General features: G+C 40.6%; 1 protein-coding gene across 2 annotated transcripts in view; it reads left to right on the forward strand.

Annotated features, from left to right (window-relative positions):
- CRHR2 (corticotropin releasing hormone receptor 2) overlaps nucleotides 1-26,046 on the forward strand; it is a 114,614-nt gene that overhangs the window by 1,688 nt on the left and 86,880 nt on the right. The gene's annotated exons all lie outside the window — the stretch shown is intronic.

Raw genomic sequence — 26,046 nt, forward strand, 5'->3', positions numbered from 1 at the left:
TTTCAATAAGGCCTGTAAAAGACTGACCCAGTCATATTAGACCTTAATTTTTAACTTGTTGAAAGTGAATTTATTCTTTTCCCAGCCTGAGGTGTCAAGGGTCAGATAACTAGACAAAAGTTCTGCCCTCTTCCAGGTTTGTTCTTAGGGAGCAGTTTCTGTCATCCTTGACTATAAGCAGAGTAAGGAGTTACCTTGAAGAACTTCAAGATCATTCTCAAATATAAGATTCTCTGATCTGTGCTCTTTGCAATAAAAGATGGGGTAACATGCAAAGGGTTGGGTTATGCTGTCTTTGATTATAGCAGATAGTCCACTACCTTTATGGTTTAAGTTGAGATCAGGGAAAAATTTCTGAGAATTAAGGCAGCTCAGACAAGAGTGAGTGTACCAGAATGGGCTAAAAGCTCTCAAAGAACAGGCATAGAAAAGGTACCTCAAAGCAACATGCTGCCTTTTTTTTGCCATTCCCTTTTTTTTGAGTGGAGGATGTTGGTATTTCACTGCCTTATTTTTGTTTCTCCAAAAGGCAAGAGAGAAGGGAAAAAAAAATGCATTATGGATGATTTCTTATTGGAAACAGCTTAAATAGTTTTCCTGTGCATAGAAGAAAAAAAATCTTGAATGCCTCATTTTATTTTGATAAACTCTGTTAATGCTTTCAGTAGTTCATCAGTGACCTGATTTGAAGTTCTTTCCTACTTCTCTCCTTCTCAGTGGTGGTAATGCTGGTATTACAGTGCTAATAAATTTCCTTAAATTCATTGCTTTTAAAACAATAGCATATTAGTTAAATTAAAGACCGATGAAAACATGCTATCAAAATGCTGAATTTTATTATACTTTGGGGAAATGAATATTTTTCTCCTTTCGGTATAAAACCTGTGTAGTCCCATTGAGGAAACGTGTGCCTGCAGGACTGTTTGGTCTTGCATACTGGTGCCCAGATGTGGTATGGCTGTCCAGATGTGGTACCATATGTGTTTGCAATAGAGAACTAAAATACATTGATGCCACTGCTGGTGGCTTTCAGTTGATTTTATACTCCTCCATGCGTGTAGCTCCTCCAAGTTGTGGCGCAGAAAAGGAAGAGAGGGACTGTACCAAGATTTGAGTCAACTTGTAAAATCAGTAGCTTTTTGGGAAAGAGCAGTTGATGATTAAGGCTTGGGAAAGCAGTAGGAGAGCAGGTTAATATTCGACTACAGAGGTGTAATCTTCTTTGTGGTTTGAAAGATGTGGCAATTAGTACATGTAGAACATTTCCAAAGCTTGGGAAGGCCAAATACAGACATGATCTGACTGCTTTTGTTTGTGTGAGTTCACCAAGTCAGTTTGCGGGCTGAGTAGAAGGATGTTTGTAATCAGACTCAATGTGCTTAAAATGTAGATGGTGCACCTTCTGCAGATAGTAAAATAAGCACAAACAATTGATAAAAAATGGGAAACGGATCTTGCAAATTTTAGAGATGAATAATACAACTGCAAAGTGAAGGTTTGGTCAGGAGGCAGCTTGAATCAACATCAAAATTCTGCTTAAGACATGTAGTGTAGTTTTGTTCTGGCTTTTTTTGCGTTTTGGTGAGGCAAAGGGAGAAATGATGGTGTGTAATATTGTGCTAATTTGGTTTTGAGAGCAGAATCGGACAAGTTTAGCAAATGCACTGTGCATTGCCTTTTTTCTACTAAGGGCTTCTCCAGTTCTAGGTCATAACTCAGCTATTTATTATACTGTCATGCATGCCAGGTTTGCAAGCTGGCATGCATGGTTTGCAAGCTGGTTTGCCTTTTAGGAACTATAGCACATTGTTAATTAGGTTTTGTACGGCAGCGAGTATTTTTCTCATTCTAATGTGTCTAAAGCTTTTGGATCAATTTCAGTTATTATTTTTTTTTTGTTTTTATGAAGCTCTAGAAGAGTCCAAGTTCTTACCAGTTTCATAAAAGTAGCTCATCAGTTGGATGGAATGAAACCAGTAGCATTCCTCTTAAATGAAAGCTTTTGCGTTGTCAGCACTAGAAAAATCCAAACTTGGAAGTGCCCAAACTATGTGAAAACCTTATACAAGGCTCAGTCAAGCACAGGACATTGATCCATGGCAAATGAAGCTGCACAAGCTCTGGTATTCATCGGACTACTTCTGTGCCATATTGTAGTCTCTGTGCATGTAGTGAATGGAATTCAAGACAAAATGTGACAAGCAGTTTGTATCACCACAGAACAAATTATCACAGGCTTTGGGTGGTATCCGTCTTGTCAACTATCATGGAACTGGATGATCTTTAAGGTCCCTTCCATCTCAAACCATTCTATGATTCTATGATTCTGTGATTGTCACTCTGACTCAGAAACCCTGAGAGCTCGGAAGGGCAATGCTATCAAACCCTGCAATATGCCAGCAAGATTAATGAAAGGGTATTTGAGTCAAAAACTTAACGACAAAAACCAATGAATAAAAAAAAATCCCCTCCTGTTTATCACTATAGAATAAACTGTTTGCATAAAATATTTCTATTCTAACTGAAAAAAATTCCCGTGGTGATTTTGTGCCTTGCCTGTGTTTTTGTGCGTCTCTTGGGAACTGCTGAGTGACTCAGATAAGTTTCAGCTGGATTCATAAAACACAGTCTGTCAGTCTGTGAGTATTTTTCATCTCTGACACTTTGTTATTTTGGTGATTTTTTTTCTGCCTTTATTTGGGAAATAAAGTCGTGCTGACAAATCAAGATCTGGCTACCCTGTAGCAGGATTTGCAAATACAGGCAAAATGTTCTTCGACCAAGGATCTGTAAATGATGCCATCCACTTACAACTTCGCAATTTTGCAACAAAGCTTATGTATTATTCTCAAATGGAAGAAAAATAAGGGGAGAAGGGTGGGGAAATGTATGTGTTGGTGCAGTGTGTGACTGTGCACTTGTCTCTGCTCAGGATCTATATTTAGCTAAAGATGACAATATCATTGCTGCCCTCTAGATGTGTTTATGCTTTGACAGTGTGAAGCTTTTATTCTTTTTTTAGGAAACAGATTCATTCACTTATTAGGTTATCCTGAAGCTTGATTAATTCAGCAAATGGGCAGTAATGAGACTCTTTGCTGCTTGTAATAAAATGGTCGTACATGTAAATACTTACAACATGTTACAGGATAAAGTAAGTATATGTTAGCGCTTTCTTTTTCCTACAAATTCCCTGTGCAGTGAGGAAATCTAGGATTCGATGTTCATCCAATGGACAGCAAGTGCTGACTTTTGTAGCCTCAGCTGTCTGATTTGAGTTTGTCTACAACAGCCAGTGCAGCAGAGGGCTGTTTTGTGGGGAGACCTGCCCCCTGGTCAGTTTGGTTTGGGCTGGTTGCAGGCAGGAGTTTGAAGCATTGGAAGGCCACACAAATCTAGGTATTTCAAGGTAGATATCAACAGCTAATTTAAGTATCTAAGCTGTAATACAAGTTAGCGGAGCTTTGATTGATACAAAGGATGAGCCCCAGAGAGTTACTCAGCTCAACCCAGATAAACAGATCAGTTCTGGAGACCATGCAGAAGTGCTAGTGCCGTTTGATATGCCCAGGAATACCTTGCCTATATCTAGTTCCCATTTCAGAAGGTGCAGGCCTTGTGTAGGTTTGTGTTTTAGCTTTCAGACTATGTAAGTGTCATAGATACTCCTAAGACAAATGATACAATGCATATGTTTAGGCAGCTGAATTCATCCTTGGGTGTCTGTTGAGCTGAGCTGAGGACCGATGTTAGGAGGACAGATTGCTTCTGTGATCAACAGGAACAAAAGGTCGTTATAGCTCTAACTCCCCCTCTGCAAATCTCCCTCTCTCTTTGATACAGGAAAGCTCTTTGAGTGATATAGGCACTTCAGGTGAGTGTTTTGGGTATTGCAAAAAGCATCCTCATCATCTCCAGGGACTATGGTGCTAAAAACAGGCACATAAGCACTGCTAACCTTGCACTGATGGGGATTTGTTCCCTGTTTGCCTACTCCTTGTTCTGAGGATGTGTACTCCACAGTGTATGCACCGTCTCCTGGGGTACATCAAGCACAGCATAGCCAACCGGTCAAGGGAGACGATTGTCCTACTCTGTGCTGCACTGATGCAGCCTGACCTTGAGTGCTGTGTGCAGTTTTGGGCACCTCAAGTGGCTAGCCTAGAGGCTCAATTAACATTTTCACTTGTGTTTTATCTTGTGTATTTTAGTGTCTTGAGCACTTCTGTTGATCACATTAGCATGATTTACTTTTCCCTCAGAGGTTATTCTGGTTTGATTTCTAAAGAGCGCATTTTGAAAGCTAAGTCCCTTTGTAAAAGACAGAGACCCTTTATGCTCTGGTAGCCTTTCATCTTCATTGGAGAGAGAGAAATTAAATGCCCATATGTACAGCCTTGTAAGCATGAGTAGTGATTTCTAGAGGTACAGCTGGATGCAGTGAGGAGATGCAGCTGAGCTGTGGGCTAGAGAAAAGGACAAGGTGAGAGGCAGCATCCCAGCTTGAGAGGCAGCAGATGCTAAGCAGTTCTGGTGCACTGCCATTTGGATTGAAGGGCTCTTTATATATATTTAAAACACATTTTTTAATGAAGAGGTTCCGAGATCAAAAATACAATATTCTCTTTTTGCTAGGCAATGCATGTGTGTTTTCAGACTTGGAAAAGTATTACAAAGCCCTAAAACTAGTTCCACCCTTATCCCTCTTCTGAGGAAGGCTTTTATTCCACTGGACTGTTTAAAGGCAAAAGGAGATTTGTAGTAAGAAGAGGTGTTTTCTAGCCAATTTTGATTATGGACTCACTAAAAAAAAAGGCTACAAAAAAAGACAAAAAGTCTGCAGTCTTTCAGAAGCCCTGTTTTCATAGAATCATAGAATAACCAGGTTGGAAGAGACCCACCAGATCATCGAGTCCAACCATTCCTATCAATCACTAAACCATGCCCCTTAGCACCTTGTCCACCCATGCCTTAAACACCTCCAGGGAAGGTGACTCAACCACCTCCCTGGGCAGCCTGTTCCAGTGCCCAATGACCCTTTCTGTGAAAAATTTTTTCCTAATGTCCAGCCTAAACCTCCCCTGTCGGAGCTTGAGGCCATTCCCTCTTGTCCTGTCCCCTGTCACTTGGGAGAAGAGGCCAGCACCTTCCTCTCTACAACCTCCTTTCAGGTAGTTGTAGAGAGCAATGAGGTCTCCCCTCAGCCTCCTCTTCTCCAGACTAAACAACCCAAGCTCTCTCAGCCATCCCTGTTTTAGCCATCCCAGGGTGACCAACACAATATTTATCAACCAGGCAGTCAAGAGTATGTGAAAGTTAAAGGAAGGAGTCAGATTAGAAACCAAACAAACACGGCAGAGTAAAAAGAAGGCAGAAATGGAATTCTGAGGAGGGAATAAAACATAATTTTTAAGCTTGTAAAGCTTCTCTCTGAGGAGATCAAATCTGCAGTTGATTAGGTCAGCTTGACTCCCATAGCACTGTATCCAGATTAAGATTTCAACCATCTTTGTTCATTTTCCCGTGCTGGTTTAGGATGAATTCTTCCACAAATCCAACAGTGGGAGGCTCTTGATTCAGTGCATGCACAGATGGGAAAGGCTTTACTTTTTTTCCTTCAAATGTTTCTTCTTTTTTTACTTTCCATTGTGAAGCATGATTTGTGGTAAGAGATCTCTCTGATTTTGTAGTGTGGAAAAAGAATGTTGAAAACTCTATTTAAAAGGAGGAGCAAAAATTACTCATCTTTCTTGCCTCCACTATCATCCTGTGAACTGTGCGATTTATTCTTTGAGCACAGAACAGAAGTTAACTGCATGTTGTAAAATAAGAAGATTGTTAATGTTTTTTCAGTCATGTTCAGGGATCTTCAGCTAATTATACATGGGTTAGCATTTTTGTTCTTCCACTTCTTATGTTATGAGGTGGCTTTGCTATGATCCTATTGTATCTGACTGGGTTTCTCTTAAGTAGACTTGACTTTTGAGATCGATTTTACACATTTCTCAGAGCCAGGAACTGCTGCTGTCATTAGCCCATCTGATCCTCTGCCAGAGTCAATCAGATCTAAGAGCAGTGGCAGGAAGCCCCGTCCTTCACTTTGCCCATCAAGGTGGTGACCTTGAACTGGAGGCAGATGGGAATCACCCAGCATTGCTAAGGAAAGTGGCTTGTTACAGCAGGAGAGTGATGATGGGTCTCTGAGAGAGCTCTGAAGCTCATGGCCTCCAAGAGGGTCAGCAAACTCAGGGTTGCCCACATTAATTTTGGAGGCTCCCGAGGCTCCCTCTAAGGAAGCTGCTCCATCCACCTCTCTGTCGCTTGAATGAGCGAGTGAGCTGTTGTCTAAGCTAACAGCAACTACCAGCTGGCAAGCAGATGGACTGAGGATCGGTTTCTTCCCACAAGTTAAGAATTAGACGATACTTGCAAAATCATGTGCTTCTAGGGCCAAAGGAGGAGTGGAAAAGGGAAAGGCTCAGGATCATATGGGGAAGGAAAAGAATTAAATACAATTCAGAGGGAGATAAAGCAGGAAATCCTCATCTCACAATGTCAAAATGAGAGGAAAATTCCCACCCAGCTACATCTAGTATGGGGACTTTTGTGGATGTGGGATTTCTTGTTTTCTTCTTTCTTATGTCCCATTTTCTGATCAGTCAAGCTGCAGGACGATGTTGTCTGAAACCCTGAAGGGGAAGGTGGAATCAGGCTGTTCTCTCCAGTCGGTGAACACTTGCGACTCCCAGCCGCACACTGGGTTTCAGCCTCTGTGTTTATTTTCATGAAACCTCAGTGTCACTGAAGGAATGGTCACCCGTAATTCCTCTTCTCAGCCACAGGGTGTCACTTAAAGTGCGGATAAAGTAAGTGTCCACGGGCATCTGCACTGAGTCACTTGGAGGGTGGAATTGACGGATGGGGTAAAAGAAAACTGGTGTGAGTAGCAGTGCTGGACTTTGTCTTGCTCTGATTACCAACAGTGCTGACTCTGCAGCTTTCCCATCCTGCTGGCTTGTAAAGAGGTGTGCTAAAGCAGAGCGGGGACAAGGACGCAGTGGAGGAGTAGGTGGAGGATGTTCTGGAAGGGTCTTTGTGGAGCACTTGCTTGGGAGCGATCACTGGGTGAAGTAGGTGGTAGTGTTACCAGGGCTGCTCTGAGAAGCTGAAGGAAGGGGAGTGCTAAGCTTTGTTCCCAAGCAGGTGTGTGTTATGTTAGAAGCTATGAAAAGCATAATCATAGAATCGTAGAATCACTAGGTTGGAAAGAACCCACTGGATCATCGAGTCCAACCATTCCTATCTATGACTAAACCATGTCACTCAGCACCTCACCCACTCGTGCCTTAAACACCTCCAGGGAAGGTGAATCAACCCCCTCCCTGGGCAGCCTGTTCCAGTGCCCAATGACCCTTTCTGTGAAGAATTTTTTCCTGATGTCAAGCCTGAACCTCCCCTGGCAGAGCTTGAGGCCATTCCCTCTTGTCCTGTCCCCTGTCACTTGGGAGAAGAGGCCAGCTCCCTCCTCTCCACAACCTCCTTTCAGGTAGTTGTAGAGAGCAATGAGGTCTCCCCTCAGCCTCCTCTTCTCCAGGCTAAACACCCCCAGCTCTCTCAGCCGCTCCTCATAAGGCCTGTTCTCCAGCCCCTTCACCAGCTTTGTTGCTCTTCTCTGGACTCGCTCCAGAGCCTCAACATCCTTCTTGTGGTGAGGGGCCCAGAACTGAGCACAGGATTTGAGGAGAGGTCTCACCAGTGCCGAGTACAGAGGGAGAATAACCTCCCTGGACCTGCTGCTCACGCCGTTTCTGATATAGCCATTTAGGGGTGAAACAATTCTATCCAAGAAGCTTAAGCAGTCCATAGGATTCTGGCTTGCTGTACATACCACGTGCATTGCTGTACTGCTTTCTGTTGCATCAACCTGATCTCTTCTGCCTGAGTGCTGTCCCCTGCAAGGTGACTCTTACATTCTCCCTGCTGTTCCTAGGGTACCTAATAAATACTCTAGGTGCTCCCAATTAACAAGAGTAACAAAAAGGAATATTAACAGCAGGACCATGCCGTCCTCATCTGAAACTACTTAACTTGCGTGTTGCTCCAGGGATGGGTGTTCTGCAGATCAGTGTCCATTGACCGGACTTAGGATCTTTGTGTTTTCGTCTGTGTTCTTCAGTGACATGAATGCGTCTTTGCCATTCATGTCATGGTGAATCTTTACAACTTCTGTGGCTTGGAAGAACAGTACTCCAAGCTATGTTCTGATCCCAATAAGATTCTCAGACTCTGAAAGTCATGAAAGGCTTTGATCAGAGTCTGCTGTCCTGTGAAACTGAAACTCTTACTTGGTTTTGGACTCCAGTATTGCTTATGACTTGGCATCTAGATCTGGTGAGACCTTAGAACAGCCTTCCAATACTTAAAAGGAGCCTACAGGAAGGCTGGGGAGGGTATCTTTATCAGGAGGTGCAGAGACAAGATGACGGGTAATGGTTTTAAACTGAAAGAGGGAAGATTTAGATTAGGAAGAATTTTTTTCCTGTGAGTGTGGGTGAGGCACTAGCACAGACTGCCCAGGGAAGTCGTGGATGCCTCATCCCTGGAGGTGTTCAAAGCCAGGTTGGATGATGCTTTGAGCAGCCTGATCCAGTTGAAAGTGTCTCTGCCCATGGCAGGGGATTGGAACTGGATGATCTTCTGACCAAACCATTCTATGATTCTATGACTCTATGATTGGAATAGGCATTCTTAGTACCTTGAGAAGGTGATGAGAAATATGATTTCCCATGGAAATTGAAGGGGTATGGATTTTTAGTAGGTATTTTCTTTTTTCCAGTGCAGTTTCATTCCCCTCAGATATTACTTACGGAGTTTGTAATTGGTAGCTCTTGGGACTTATTATTATACTAAAATCAATAAAACTTGGATTGCTTTATACTGACTTCTTTCTCTGCAGTGCTGGAAAACACAGAGGGCCAGATGCTGCTTCATATGAGACTTGTGCAGTGAGAAGCAATCCATTGAAGCAAATAATGAGAACAGAAACTCAGTGTTTAAAACAAAACAAAAAGAAAAAGAAAAGCAAAACCTCTCCAGGTCTCACGAAGAATTTTCCATGGGAAGATGGAAGAATAAAGTTCCATTCCTAATGCATTTGCACTGTTCAAAATCCCTGGTGACTGGAAAGCACTGACTATACAGTGACACAAGAATTGATGTAGTTCTTTATCCTCCATAATCAGACAGGGAGCAAATAGCTATTTGGAAAACAGAAAATGTGTAATGGAAATGAGACAAACATAGAAAATAGGAAATTACTTTGCTAGTGCATCATCACCATTTTAACTAAACTTAGATGTGAACTCCTAGTGATTTTTTCTTTTTTTTTTTAGCTTTATTATTGCTGAATTATGCCAGTAACAAGTGAAACATCAGCATTTGTGTTTTTCAAAGTGCATGATGAGCAGTCATTACTTCTTGTAGAATCTCCAGGCTTGCCACATTGATTGCTGTTTTCCAACTAGAGCAGTTAATGCAGAGTTTGGAAGCAGAGAGTGGTTTCAAGGATCCTACTTTCTGTGCTGATGTTAACACACTTGACCAATGCTCTGAGCATTGGAAACCAATAGGAACAGCAGGTGTTTAGCTTCTGGAAATGGTTTTCTAGGAATCATAAACTGAAGACACCCTATTCCTTTCTACAACAATAAAGTAAAAAGCAGGGGGTTGTGGGGATGATGAGAAACGGAGGCACTTCAGAAAGAGCTCTCAGATTTAGGCTTCCATAGAGAAAGCACGTAGGAGGTTGCTACCTGCTAGGAGTTTCTTCTGTTGTTCCCAGAAGCTCAGCAAGGTGTGTGGTATGTGTGTGAGAGGATGTAGAAGAGACACCCCTGATTTTGGGAGCCCTTTTCTTCAAGGAGTTATGATCGTCTTTTGAGAGCTACCTGCTTCAGGATGTGGATGGTAATATGTGAGATGGGAAGTTGCAGGGATTCGCACAGTTGTGTGCTGATCCTCTGAGTGGCATGGGACTTCGTGGAAGCCACATAACACTGCCACCAGCTCACAAGACCTCTGCGGATTGAACTCTTTTCATTCTTCCTTGTCAACACTTTGTACCCATAGATCTACATTTACTTCATTCTGGACATCTGATCTTCTGAATTTCCCACTTCACAGAAACCTCATGTATAAACTCACCCACATGTCCCATTACTGTGCCAATATTTAGCAAATGTCTCCCTCTCATCAGACCTCTCTAAAAATTAACATTTCTACCTGTCAGCTGGCAGCACTGTGCCAAAGCTGACTGTGACTAAGGAAGCCTTCTTTGCAGCACTAAAATAAGAACATTTTTAGTTTATTTTGCTTGTGAAGTGAGGGAACAAAGTACTATTTGGATCTGCCTTCTGTTTCAAAAAGTACAAGGATGGATCCAAATGTGGCTATGTTGGTGCATTGCATTTCCCAATCCAAGGGAGAGGGGCTGTAGCAGTATGAATGCTGAGTTTTACTGCTGTTCTGATTCTTTCTTGGAGAAGACCTGAAAGATCACCACCAAGTTGTCATCCTTATCCACCTATGAACCCATTTGCAGCCTGGCCTTGTCTTTTTCATCTTAATCTATTCTTAACCCCTTCACCTCTCCTGTATTCGCTGCGTCTTTCTCCTGTAAAATAAATTCCAGCAACAATAACCAGCAGTTTTCTTCTCACATAAGCACTTTGCTTCATTCCTTTGGGGAATGCTGAAGGGAACAGAAGGGTCTGTGAGCTGAAGGTGAGTGTATCAGAAAAGCACAGGCATCATTGTAATGTGTTCCAGTTTATAATGTCATGGGAGTATGAAAAATGCTCTCATGTAACTAAAAATATGATAAATAAGAGTAGGATTTTTCAGCAATTGGGTGTAAAGTATTTCCTAGAGATTCCTGTTTTACTGATTCTCTCTTAAAGCTTAGCTGCAGATCCATGACTGAGTTACTGTAATTACAACAGCACACAGACAAGCAGAGGTAGAACTCCTGACCACTCTCATTTCAGTTACAGGGCCTGGAGAGAATTTGTGTTATTTTTTTCATCACTTATTCAGCTGGTTGGGTAACTGCATGCCTCCTGTCTGCTTTCAATGCATTACCTCTGGTAGGCTCTCCATCAAAACCCCAGTCTCAATTCCCCATTCCATGCAGTAACCTAACTGGCACAGCAAGTACCATGAATGGGGTGGACACATGAATGAGTCACTGATACTCTGGGAAATTGTGTCTGTGTGCACACTCTGGTAAACCCAAGTTATAATTCACCTTTTGAAATCGCAGGGAAATAAGTGGTTTCATGGTGGTAAGTAAGTTCCATGTGCAAGTCCTTAGCTTCAGGAGTAGCTTTGAAAACTTCATTCTGATTTTACCAGTACCTTCTAGAAATGAAGCATTTCTAGTGATTTTGACTGCCGAGCTAAGGAAGTTTTGGCTTTACTTGGTATAAGCATGGGGTGGCTACGTGCCATATTGCAAGTTAGCCTAGATGAGCTCTACTGCTCCTTCTCAGCAGTGTTTCTATGTTTTTGTGATATCCTTACAGTTTTGAAATGGATCCTCCGGTGGTCTCTGCCAAGAGTGTTTTGTTCATCATAGATACCTGTGACATGGCACTTACTGCAGGTGGTTTATGCTTTTATCTTGCTTAAGCCATAAGCAGAATATGAAGAATTAGTATTACATAATGTATAACAGAGCAAGAGTAATCTTAGTCTCTTGCTTGGATTCCATACATCTATAGTTGTCTAATAATTTTTATTGCACCACTTTATTGTTTTAGCTCATCCTTTGCCTGCCTTTAGTGGAATCAAGTGAGACTCACAGGGCACTGACCTTTATCTGGTTGCCATGTTACCTTAATAAAAATCAGCTGGAAAAGGCAGGGCTAATTGCTTTGATTTAATTCTGAAATGGCAGTGACTCATTGATTGCTTATTCAGAAAAGCAGATACTTAAGGTAGAAGGACCAGATAAAAATAGCTTTCTTGAGATGAATGTAAGCAGTGTAAGTGCTAGAAGTTTCAAATGTCTGGGTACAAAGTGTTGCATACTGCTTGCTGGAAACCTGAGCTTTGGTGTCCACATCCTCTTCTGCCTCAGGGTAAGAGGATTAAATCTTCTCTTCAACTCTCAGAAGAGAGCACCAGTGACTTTGTTCAGATGTCCCTCTCTAAAGCCTAGAGCTTGCACCCAAACAGTAAGCTAAATGTCTGATGTAGGAGCCCTGCTACACCTGAAAGGCAATACTTTCTGAGGCCACCTCATGTTCAAAAAGCTTGTAGATACGGTACTTTGGGACATGATTTAGTAGGCACAGTGGTGTTGGGCTGACAGTTGGACTTGATGCATCTTTTCCAACCTTAACGATTCTATGAAATATATAGAATAGATCTCAGGGTTAAAATATTTTTCCAGCTCACTGGGACTGGCAGGCTTCCACTGCTAATTTATTTAACTTCTACCAAAAAAAAAAGGAATTATGGAAGGAATGGAAGTATGAGGAAAAAAAGATAGAGGAAGAGCAGAGCATCAACCAAGGAAACTGAGGATGGAAAGGAATCTTACTGGTTGAGGTGAAAGTGAGCAGACAGGCAGACATCTTGTGCCTAGAGGAGAACCTGAGTTAAGAGTCATGTATGGGAATAGGTAAGGAGAGGGTTCCTGCAGAAGACTTTAGTGAATGGGTTAGGTAATTTAAAATGTAGAAATGTCAGTGTGCAGGAGTAAGAGCTGGCAGTGCAGCACGTCAGCTTGTGCAGAGGTGAGAGCAGCAACCAGCTCCTAGGAAAATAAGGACAAAATGTGAAGTTAGATAGAAAGATGGCAAAATAGAACATAGGTGAAGAACAGCTCAGATGTTAGTGCTGTCGAAGAATGCAGTGCCTGAATCCTTACAGGGGGATGGGGCAAACATTAGGGTACACACAGAAAGCCTTTGTGGGCAATAACTGGAGTGCTATGCAAGCTGGCTGCCAGCTATGAGGCAACAGGTAAACAACTGGGTTGCTGTCCCAAGGAACAGCCTCTGAGAGAAGGGATTTATTGGTTAAGCACCAGATATAAAGAATGACTGTGATACATGCTGTACTGCATCCAAGGCAGGTAGGATAGAATAACAAACACTGTGACAGAGAGCTGTGCCAGCAGAGTCTCTGAGCAAATTAAAACTCAACACAGAAAATGTCAAAGCTGATGTGTCTGTCTTGTAAATGAAAAAGCATTGTGCATCTGGATTTTTAGCATGTTTGGCCTATGTACTTTCTCTTTTTCCGTGCTCCTATGGGAAGAGATGGCTAGAGCTCCTCTTTTATGAGGATAGGCTGAAAGAGCTGGGATTGTTCAGCCTGGGGAAGGGAAGGCTTGGGAAAGACCTTATATCAGCCTTCCAGTACTTAAAGAGGGCCTACAGGAAAGCTGGAGAGGAGCCGTTTATCGCGGAGTGCAGTGATAGAATGAGGGGTAACATTTTTAAGCTAAAAGCAGGGGCATTTAGGTTAGATATTAGAAAGAAATTTTTTGTTGGGAGGGTGGTGAAGCACTGGAACAGGTTGCCCAGAGAAGTCATGGATGCCTCATCTACAGAGGTGTTCAAGGCTAGGGTGGATGGGGCTTTGAGCAACCTAATCCAGTGGAAGGTGTCCCTGCCCATAGCAGGTGGGTTGGACCTTTGAGGTCCCGTCCAACCCAAACCATTCTGTGTTCACAGACTAGTTTCTTTCTTGATCTTTCCTTGTTGTCTTTCTCCTAGCTTTCTTGGCCACTGTGGTGGGTAGGCAGATGACAGTAATGTAATCTCATGTTAAAACTGCTTTGGCTCTGCCTACATTGACTTCAAAGAGCAGCTTTCAGTGTGAATGAAAAGACTTGCCTGAGTGTAGCTTGCCTTTATTCATCTGGGAAGTGTAAGGTTTTTCCGGTACCCTCCTGCAGCCAAGAGATAGTTTCTGGTTGTATCAGATTGAAAGGGATAGGAACAGGGTAGTTTCATGCCAAATGCAGCTTCTAACTGTCAGAACAGACAGTAGATGAGACCTATTTCATACCCTGCCACTGACCTCAGGCAAGCTGCTTCCGTCTCCCGTCCATCGGTCTTGCCCTTTGTAAAGTAACTCCAATATATCGGGAACTCTGAAGCTTTCCAGCCCTGTAAAGACTTCTCTCCTGCTTTTGTGGTTTAGAGTGCAAGGAGTTCCCTAGTAATATGTCAGTTCTGTTCCTCAGTGTCATTAATTTCTTTGGGACTCAGCAGGATGGGTTTGAGGGCAGAATCTGTGTTTTGCAGTCTTTTATAAAAGTTTTCATATAAAGATTTTCAGATGTACAGAGTGCTAAGCAGGCGGTTGGATTTCAATATCTTAGTATCATTGTCTCCAGGACACTCTTTCAGCAATAAAATCTTCTGTTCTTAATACAAAAACGTGAACTGAATGGAAACCAACCCTTTATGTGGTTTGGGATAACTGAAGTTATTGTAATTAACATCTTCAGAGTTACAAAAATATCCAGGAATGTAGATATTTAATCTGTGTAAGGAATTGTTATGGTTACAGTTATATTTCTGTGTTTAACCATGTATTTTCACGGCTCATCTATATCTCTTTATTTTCATGCCTCATTTTCTTGGTCTGTAGCACCTGCAGGTTTTTTTCTGTGTGCCAGAGGAAATGCTTAGTTACCAAAATCACATTTATTCAGCTATTTGATGTTCTTCTCCGCAATGCAGAGTTGTTTCCTAGGCTGCATTTGCTAGTATAATACATATTCTGTTGTCAGATAACTCAGCCACTAGAGTTTGCCTCATTCCTTGATCCAATGAAGATAAATTACTGAACTTTCCTGCTTTATCAGTGGAGGTTGTTTTCATTTTCCATAGGCTGAGTTTAGCTTGTCAAATATTTATTTTCTGAAAATACACTTCAAATACATCATGCAACATTTGTAGCACAAATGAAGAAAATTAATTCAAACTCTCAGGTGATGGTGTGAGAAAGACGCTGTCGGAAGACAACATCCTTTGATCAGGCTCTGCATTGCCTTTTCCTGCTAAAAATAAAAAAATAACAGTATATTGCTTCTCTGAAGATTTATTACCTGTTTAATATCAGCCTTAAGAACGCAGTTGCAACTTGTCTGTCTGTGAGCAGTGCAGGTTTGTGCTGCAGTATCACTAGGGTCTGGGCAGACCACTGGAGTGATAAGTGAAGTGGTAGCTCTACCTTAAAGAAAGGGAAAAATACTTAACTGAGTAAGTAATAGAAGGATAAACACAGCTGTTGTCAGAACAAGGAGGGAAAGAAGAGAAAAGTAGAGAAAGCTAGGAATGGGGGAGGACTAGTTTTTAGTGTGCATTGGGGGGGTTTTATGCATCAGTGGGGCCAACATAGCTTAATACAGAAGCTGAGGATTCTGTCTCAACTGTTCATCCTATGCCCCAGCTCACAGACTCTAATCTGTTTGACACAGCTTCTGGTTTGCTGAAGTTTACAGCAGGTGTTTTCTATAAATCAGTGTCTTTTGAGTGCCACTAGTTAATGGTCCTCTCAGCTCTGTGCTCTGACACAAGTCAGAAAGCCAAAACCAGTAAGTTTTACAGCTGCAATCCTTATTCATGAATGGGTGTCATTAACTTTTCCCTCTGTTCAACCTTCACATCTATTTCTATTGCCAGCAATGACTGAGATGAGCTAATTGCACAGATTATGCAATTTTGCTGTGCATAATACCTATAATTTTGTAATGAAGGAGTAGTGCCATGTAGTAACAGTTCACATAAACCTGCCTTGGACTACAAGGCTCTGGCATGAAGTTTTGCAACAGAAACTTTGCATTAAAGAGTTAAAGGAAAGTCAGATCACTGACAGAGAAAAAGACCTTCAGACATTTCTGTGTTCCTTTGGAAGTAAGTGCTAATATATCCACAAAAATGGTTTTTAATAAGTAGGTTTCAGCTCTAGTGTTAGCAATGCCCTGAATGCTTAGATGAATCTCATGAATGCATGCAAATGGAAAAGATCCTTTGCAGTTATAAAAGAATTTATTTAATTTTTTTTTGCAAGATCAAGCAAGAGATATTTTTGTTTGTTTGTTTGTTGTGATATTATCATTCATTGTCATGTTGCTTGTTGTTTGTTTTCTTGTTTGCTTCTTCCTATATGAATCAGATTATTTATGATTGTTGGTAGTAAAAGTTACCTTCATTTTGTATGCCTAGGGACCAGATCTTTTCTTTGGTAGGCGCTATACAAGCAGTGGAAAATATGTGCTCTCCGAGCAACTATTAAGGGGATCGAGAAGGCCAGAAAGTGTGCGAGAAGACAGGGAGAGGATGCATTTACATGGCAAGGTTTTGATAGCTGGAGGCAGCAGAAGTGGCTTCTATGAGAGGAAGAGGGGTGGGGGGGCAGACAGAGGCAGTTTCAACTCTTTTTTAATTAAACTTTATCTTGACCTACCAGTTTTTCATCTTATTTTATTCCCCATGTCCTGATGAGGAGAGACAGACAGCGAGTAGTCTGATGGGCACGTAGCAGTCAGTGAAAGTCAATCCACCACAGAGGGATATGAAATAAAGACAGCAAAATTAATTCTGACTTTTTTTTTTCCACAATTCTTAAAGCTTTGAAATATGATTGTGAAGACTGAATGCTACAGAGTGCAGGCTATTGTCCTAGGGAAGGGCTTCCAGGAGGATAAACTGGGGCATTTGAATTAAACTTGCAAATCGAAATTTCTATGCAGTCTGTCTAAGAAGACAGACTTATTTTAATGGTATTTTAGGGGTACTATTACCTTGAATATGGAAGGAGGTCTGTTATTTCTCTGAAGAAACAAGCAAAGGGATAGGTCTACTCTTCAATCAGAGGTGTGATTTAAGTTGACTGTTACAGATGCATCTAGGATAGCTTAACTTGATACTAATAGCATCAAAGCTGTTACAGCACAACCATCAATTTCTGATACTCTAGACCAGCTAGGACAAGAAAGCAGAGATTTCAATGCCTGCATGTGCTACTGTAGTCTCAGTTTGCCCAGTTTGGCTTGGTTGCATTTCCATCACTTACCTGTAAACACTCCCGGAGTCATAATTCTCACATAGCTGTTTATGTGATGTTATTTCACAGAAAGGGTCACTGGGCACTGGAACTGGCTGCCCAGGGAGGGGGTTGAGTCACCTTCCCTGGAGGTGTTTAAGGCACGGGTGGATGAGGTGCTGAGGGACATGGTTTAGTGTTTGATAGGAATGGTTGGACTCGATGATCCAGTGGGTCTCTTCCAACCTGGTTATTCCATGATTCCATGATTCTATGATTCCATGTTGTGATCTCTGGCCATATTTTAAGCCAGGTGTGAATGTTTAAAATTCAACATATGATTTTTGATTTCAGAAAACAATCGGGATTCAGTATGCTGACTCAGAGACATTTTTATCTCTTAGCATCTTAGCGAAGTCACATGGAGAAATTCTCTCTGCCTGCAGCACATATCCTTTCCCAAAATAGAGACACCAGACAAAAATGGCTTGTTTTTACTAGAAGCTCTAGGTTGGTTGTCTTGCTTCAAAGGATTTCAAAATTGATCTTCTCTCATTGAAACAAACTCACTGTTCTGTAATAATTATCTTCATTCCCTACAAATATTTTTAAACATTCCTGGAGCCTCTGATATCACATCCTACTTAACATGGTCCTTAAAATCCCAAAGTGTGTGAAAGCTGAATGTATGCTTCTACTTTCTCTAACTTAGCTTCAAAGATGTGACTCTCAGTTTTCACACAGTCTGGGGCCATCAGCTGATTGTCAAGGAACTGTACCGTGACACCTCCAAGCTTTCCTTCACTTACTACTCTCCATTCAACAGATCTTGAGCAACTTCATTTTTCACCATTTTAGAATCATTTGTGAATCCATTTCCCTCACAGTTATCACAAGTGACGATGTCTTTTACATTGCTGTTTCACAGGATATTGGAAAAGGTGGGTGGTGAAACTTTTGCTCTTCAGCATTCTTTTTCCCTTTTAACAAAGTAGGACTCCCCCCTAGAGGCACTCTGAATATCATTACAGGAATTAGTACTGGCATGGAACTGCATGAACTGCTTACTTCAGTTGATCCAGATATTTCATCTGGTCCAGAATGAATAAATGTTTAGAAAGCTGCAACGGTTAAGGAAGCGTTAGTGCTACTGTATGGTTCATGAAATCCTTCTACAACTGTATGTGTAACTCAGTGTTTAAGTTCCAGCATCAGTTATTTTGACTGACTGTGAATAACAGTATTTCAGGATGGAGAAATGTGTAAATGGAAAGTAAGTGGCGAGAAGGGAGGAAGATTTAAAGGAGAATTTAGAAACTGGTGCTGGTCACATAATCAAGTAGCATTCTTTGCAGTCTGAAGCATCCTTTGAGTAGTTTCCATAAATGATTTTAAATACTGAAGTGACAGAGGCCCTTGAAGTAATTGATATATGCATACTGCGCTATAAATGTATTTAAACAGAGATAATGAGCTATATTCTCCTCTAAGACTGAAATAAATCCTGAGTAATTCTCTGAAGCTAATTTTTTTTTTCCAGTCATATCCTGGATGTACATAACAGCTAATTAGAGTGATTAACTGAATTTCACAGATGATCACCAGAAGAAACTGTTACATGATACATATTACATCTCCTTCATGTTTCAAAAATAATGAGAACAAATTTTAGTTAACATTGTACTTTTATTAGAAAGTCTGCTAACCACCTTCTATCAATTGCTTCAAAGATAAATTCTTGTGCACAGGAAAGGAAAAGACATTTTATCCTAGACAGTTAATGTGTAATTACAAAAAGAATCTTCTACCTATATAAAGATTTAGATTCTATTTTTAGAGAGGAGTTAAACAGTAGTTCATGGAATGGTCTCAGCTTGCATGATATAATTAAGATCAGATAGTTGAGAAGAAAAAAAAATCTTGGTAATGATTTCCTTTAAAATATCTTTAGTGAGAACTACTCCAGGACATTGTAACTGCCTAAGAGACAGTAAATTTGTCTTTTACTCACTAACATTTCATTTGGCGAGTGTTATGCAGCAAATATCATTTTGTAAGCTCTAACAGGAGAAATGAAGGCTCAGCTGTGAACTCCTTAATCTAAGTTTTTGTTATGGATGGGCTCAGCCTGTTTTTTATGTGTCAGAAGCACTTAAATGAAAGCTGTACATCCCTCAGTGTGCTCGCTGTCATCATTGCTTCTTTTGGAATGCAGGTTTGTTCCATGCTGTGTGGGTTTAGTGAAGGCTAATGGCAACACCATCCTGGAACAAGTGTGTTCATTATTAGCTGTGATCTGTGACTTTTTTTTTTTCTTAATGCTATTTGTCTGACTTGGATCCTACACCCTACTTCCATTTTCTTTTTCTGATACTATTTCCTCATAACCTTAGATGTGGGTACATCTACAGCACAGTGGGTTCCTGGGTTTCTGGGTTCCTGGGTTTCTGGGTTCCTGGGTTTTTGGGTTTCTGGGGTTTTGACTGAAGTTTCTGCTATTGTAACTGCAGTTGATGCTGTACAAAACTTCAAGCTGCTACTTTAGAAGAAAGAATCTAATTCAGAAGACTCTTTTGTAGGTATTAATCCATCACTGCTCCTGCTAAAATCACAGAGGGATCAAAACCTGAATTCAGGAAGCCTTACGTTAACTTCTTTTCTGTGGCTGTGGCTTGATGCATGGTCTATGTGCACCTTAGGGAATCCAGCCACATCACACGCTTCCTGAAACAAGGTATGATTCCATCTAGATTTTGCTGCTCTAGAATTCTTCTAGGCTCAGTGCTAGAAAATGTAGCATTGTAATTGCTGAACCTGAAGATTAAAAATATATTCTTGTTTGGACCACACACACACGGTGGGATTTAGCTTACTGAATTTTAGCCGTCTCTGCATGATGATCAATCTAAGCTATCCAAATCACCCTCTGGACATGCCCATCTTCAGTAATAACCCAAGAAAGATCCAGGTCTGTACTGCTTCTGTGATTAAAAGCAAGTGTGTGAGGAAAGCCTGTTTTACCTTGTCTTGAAGATAGGCTGCTTGAACAGAATTTTAGATCCATGACTGCAATGCAAGCAAAAGAGGGACCTCATAGAACTTTTCAGGTATAGTTTGTGACTGCTAATTATACAGCCTTGCCAGACTGGCTGAGATGCCAGAAGAGCTAATTAGAATTTAGCACTATGGATCTTTGTACTGAATTTGATTACTTTTTAAAAACTTTATTCCTTTTCTTTAGTCTTTCTCTTTTGTCTTGTCTAGAGATAAGGTCTGACTCACATATGGAATTATGTGCCTTCACGGGTGGCAAATGGTTTACTGAAGGAAAAACTGCAGGTCTTCCAGTTTTTTGGTTTTTTTGCTATTTCACATCACTCTATGAAGATAATAGAGCAGTTGGAGATAGTTCTGTTCTCCCCATTGCCATATGTTAAAATAAAATTCATACAGTAAAAATGGAAACAACAGTGTTAGAGCTTAATAGAACAGCACTTACTCTCTTGAGGCACCGGGCCAAAATGAATATTTGCAGTGGAAATTGTAAGTGACTGTTTATTTTTCTAACACAAGAGACCTCAGGATTTCAATGCTCATTGCGCAGAGGTTTTATGTTGTACTAAAGATCTTGTGTTTATGTTAAATTAAAAGTAGGTCCAAACAGTGAAGCTAACACGCTTTTCAACAATGTTATGTAGTTTTTCTATACCCCAATCATAATCTGCTCATGAAGTTGTATGGCCATGACATGTAATTCATTGTTCTGTAAAGGCAATCAAAGTTTCACCCTAACTTCAAAAAAGAAGTATAGAAGTTATGTTTTAATTCATCTGTCAGAGAAAGCAAGACTAATATCAAGTTTTCTACATTTAATACATAAGCCCGTAGCTCATTGTTATTTGGCAGATGAAGTCAGAGCTGTGTTGCTTTGAAAGGTGTTATAAATTTAAGACATTTCCACTATACTTTGGATTCTTTTAAGACCAAAGCAATTGCTCTGCCCATTCACTTTTTTTTTTTTTCCCTTCTTCAGCACAGCTGTTCATGGCAAATTTGGGGTTTCAGATTTTATGCTTTGGTACCAAGCTAAGCAAGAATTAAGCAGCCCTCACTTGAATACGCGGTGGCTGAATAGTGCACACTCAGTTTGCTCTCAGGGCTTAATTCTGTGCTTGAAATGGAAATCGCTCTGTGGATAAATCTGTCTCAGTGTATGAAATGTGATGTGCTAGTTCTGAGTAATGTTTTTCGTTTCATAAGTGAAAATCTATTACTAAGGAAGGTTGTAAGTATCTAAATGGAAGACTCTCATCTAAATGGAAGTGAATAATGAGCACTAAACACTTCTAGCTGCATGAGAACTTTCAAACATATTTTACCAGTTCTTATTTGTCTCTCTCTGTTGAAAGGAAATGGTAAAAAGACACGTTTTCTACTTCTGTTTCTCATTGTATTTTCTAAAAATACTCTTGCATTTTCACTGTAAACAACCAGTCATAGTGCCCATCTTCCATGTCAGTATGACAGGAGATCTGCAACTATTTGAAGAGGAAGCAAACTCAGCTACTGAATAATAGGAGCTTCCTACAGCATCCCATCTTATGATCCTTTGTGCAGTTATTTGTTTTAAAACGTAAATCTGATGTGTGCTGAAGCATCATCAATTCTTTTATCCTCTTTGAAACACTTAGAACCTTTTCCTCCACCTTGAGTTCTTGGTTGTTTTCCTTGCAAGGCATGTAATTTGTTTGGGGATGGTGCTGGGGTAAGACGACTGCCTTGCTTTCCACTTACCTCTTTCTTTCCATCTCTTATTTCCCTAGTGCCTCATTCGTGTTTATATTGCTCTTTGGGAACCAGAACAGGCTCTGCAGACTTACATGGATTAAAACAAACACAAACTAAAAAAACAAAAAAGCAAAAAAAACCCAAAGCAAACACGTGCCCTATTTTTTTGGTTATTTTCAGTCTGGATCCAATTTATAGTGCTTCTGCAGAATCCCTGGTGCCAGTGTTTTCCCCAGGAAGGTCTATGTAAACCTGCAGCTGATGAAACCCATCAAATCTGGGTTTTGAAAGCATTTATTCTAGAACTATAGAGAAGATCTTAAGATTCAGTTTCAGAAAAAGAAAAACAAATATGAAGTCTAGGGAAGGAAGATTTTTTTGTATCATTAACATAGTAATCTTTCATGGTTAAAAAAATCTCATTCATAGCAATCACGGAAGTGGAAGGGGAGTTTTAGCTTTCTGGGACAAGGGACTGATGGCTTGGAAACCAGCTTGTAAACAAGCATGGGCTATAATACACACTCATGGTAAACATCCTCCAGTCTCTTGCAGGACTGTAGAAATTAGAGTATAATAATTATAACCAGAAATATAATTTACAAATATGGCCTGACAGTGAAGAATTAAACTTATCAATAGTATGACTTTGAAGCAAATCAAACAATGTCATTCCAGATTGGTACAGAGTGAGAGGAACTTGCTTTGAAATGAGTGAAGGTTGAGTTAAAACCTAAGCTAAGTTGAAAGAATGAGAAGTGTTAGTTTTAGTGCCCTGAGAAGTGTCTCGAGTATCATGAGGGTTCTTCTGTACCTTTTTTTCTTTTTTTTGGGGGGGAGGTTTATATCACCAGCATAAGATTAATGTCTTATATGTAAAGCAGTGTATGTAACTGTTGAGAAGTGTATGTGTGGTGATTGCAAGGTGTGCAATGTTTTGTGCCAGCATGAAATGACTTAGTCTTCCCATCCACTTCCTTGTATTCATATTACTGTGTGGTTAATTAATCCAAGGGAAGAGTTTTCTTTGCCAACTTTGGTAGCACCAATTTTGGAGACAGAGGTTCACCAACCTTCCCCTTTCAGATACATAGTTCCTGTACGTACTGCATAATTGACTCTGGGAAGTTTGCAGTGTTATCTATTATGTAGTTCTCTTCTACTGGGGGATTGAGGTAATTCCCATGGTGATCTAGGACCCATAGCAGTGCCTGTTTAAAGAGCATTATCTCTTCCACCACAGGTTTGGTAGCACATTTTTTTTCTGCATATACACAAATCCATACCCATGTTAAATGCAACATTTCCCAAAACTTCTGTTGCCATGGACTGTTGCCTTTTGGTGCTGAAAGGCTGCTCAGATGCTTCTTAGTTGCCTTGACTGGTACTGAGAGAGAAATACAAGGACATCTGTACAGAATAGCCATGTTCTTTCCCTAAGGAAGATTTCCACAAGAAGATAGTTTGCATTCAGGGAATTGAATGTGCTGTGCTGTTACAAGGATGGCTCCTGCCCTAGTTTGAAATCCTGATCCTTTTCCTGACAGAGCTTTATGAAGAGTGCTAAAGACAGTAATGGAATCACATATATATGGGTCTTAAAAAGATGTGTGTGATGATGTTGAAGCTGCTGTTTTCCAGGCTAGAATGAACCCGAAACCGTGTGGACTGGTTCAGAGATTGCCTGCTACACATTCCTAGTCAAAATGAGCTCAAGCTCTTAAGATTCATCAGAGAGCTTAGCCAAGAAATGAAGCTGGTGAAATGCTTTTCTTAGACTGTCACAGCATGTGCTGACAGCACCCATTATACTCTATAAAATTAGAAGAGATTTTTAAATCCCCTTTGTCCCTCCCATGCCATTTCAAACCCCCAAAGAGACAATAATTACCAGGTGATAAGAAAGCACCTTCCCACATAACAGCAGGTTTTCCAGATGAGTGATGGATCGTATTAATAAGGTTATGCCAGAGGAACAGCCTCTTTTCCTCTTTTCCACCTGCCTGAACTTTTGCAGATTATTCATGGTCATCTTGGCCAACATGTGATTACTCCACTCCTTCTGCACAGCAAGGTTTCTTGTGAGGAGGAGATCATTTGTGTGCAAGCTGGGACATGTCTTTGGAAGCTGGACTGAAAGGAAGACCAAGGAGTACTGCAGACAGACCTGTCTTGCACTCAGGGTGCTAAATGCATATCTCTAATCTACCTTTCCTAATTCATAAGGTGATGTATGCATGAAAACAGCATTCACAGAACAATATGGCCTTTCAGAATTTGCCTTTCAAAATTAATCTTGCACTTTTTCACTTCATTTTTGAATTTCACCGGATTTCCTGTTGTCTGTCCAATACTGCCATATATTAGATGAAATATTATTTCTCTCAGGTTTCTGATCTCAGTTTTGACACATGCTGTCCTAGAGGAAGGGATTGACACATGATTCATGTTTCGTGCTACAATTTGGGAAAGTATGCAAATGCAGCAGTGTTTACAGCAATGGAAGCAGTAACACAAAGCATAGGAAGAGGAGCCCTGGGTGGTTTAAGCAGTTGATGGACTTTAAAATTCAGGCTCAAACAAGTAGGTGCATTATCAGTGTAGCACACAGCATATCTACAGAATCAGCTGATGCCTGCCACGCTTCTTGCCAGGTAAAACATCTTTGGACACGATGTTCTCTGTAGCAGTGCTGTACTTGGTTTATGTTATTTATTCAATAAACATTTCAGCACTACTGACAGCAATAAGAAGAGAAAAACATATAGACAGGGAGGCAGAACTGGAGCTCAAGCCCAGTGCTCTTGAAAGTATATTTTTAATGAATGTTTCCTGTTTCTCGTTGTGGCTGTGTAAGAAAGATCTGAGCTGCGTGTTGCTTCTCCCAGCAAGTGTTTTTGTGCAGTTGTCTTTATACTTTATTCTGCTCCCCAGTGGGAGAAAGGGGGTATTTATAGGGTGACACAATCAACAGACAGTATTAAGCTATTATTAGCTGTAATAGGACTTTAAGACTAGAATCACTATTGTATTCCCCAGTATCTGCAGGGACTTTACTTTCTCATCTCAAATAAATCTAATCTCTGATGGCTTAAAGAAGCTATTTCTAACCTATCACATCAGCTGTCATGTCCACAATCAAAACTCAAGCTCTTGGTATGGCTGAATATTTTGCTCATCTTGTAAAATAGTATGATTGCAGCACATTTTTAATTAAGCAGAATCAAGTTGACTTCACAGAAATTGAGATAACTTTTCCATTCTTATCCCATTTTTCGAGTTACATTTTTAGAAGGAGAATAGTAGCTCAGCAAAATGGGGTCATATCTGCCAATAAGTATCTGGAATTTTTATTCTTTTAAATCACGTTTATTTATGAAAGTTGGCAGGCGTGACATTGGCAAATGGTCATCTGTCTCATGCTTTCAGTCTTATTTTTTTATCTTGTAGACAATCTCCATCTTCCCCATGTCCCCTGCTGGATATTTAGGCTCAAGGAAAGCACAGTGCTTTCTATCAACCAAACATCACTTGAGCTGACAGAAGCGTATGTTGTGGTTTTGTCCAGACACCCTAAGACATGCAAGTGTTACAGAATCTGTCTAAATTATCCTGGAAGTCTGTAATTTTTTAAAAGGCAGTGATTCTTATAAAATTCTGGATCTATGATCTGGACAAGAGTTTGACATGAACAGAACTACTAACAAAGAATATTCCCGTAAATTTGAAAAACTGTTCTGTGTCCTGATGAATCTTACTGAAGTATAGACTAAACTCCAATGATGGCTCTATGATAATTAGTTTTTGGAGATCCTCTTGGCCTTTTATTCCTTGTGTTGTGTGCGATATCTTTCCTTGTGTCCCTGGGTTGCTCTTATTTTCTGAAGACCCCTGTCTCTCCTGCGTGCTGCTTTCCTCTCGCGACTTCAGCTATTGGCTTCATCTAGAGACCGTGTCAAAATGCACTTGAATCTTACCAGACAAATATCACATGAATGGGAGCATTTTGGAAGCCAGTCTCATCCCTAGCCACCACCTCCTTCTTTTTCAATCACCTTTCTTGTTGTTTTTGCAGAGCTCCTAAGTGGGACCAGGTCAGGATTCCTGGTGAACATTGAATCCATTATGTACCATTCATATACCTCCTATTTTTTGCTTACATGATTGAAAATCAGATTTCCTGAGGTC

This window comes from Phaenicophaeus curvirostris, chromosome 6, assembly GCF_032191515.1.
Source record: "Phaenicophaeus curvirostris isolate KB17595 chromosome 6, BPBGC_Pcur_1.0, whole genome shotgun sequence".
NCBI classification, from domain to species: Eukaryota; Metazoa; Chordata; class Aves; order Cuculiformes; family Cuculidae; genus Phaenicophaeus; species Phaenicophaeus curvirostris.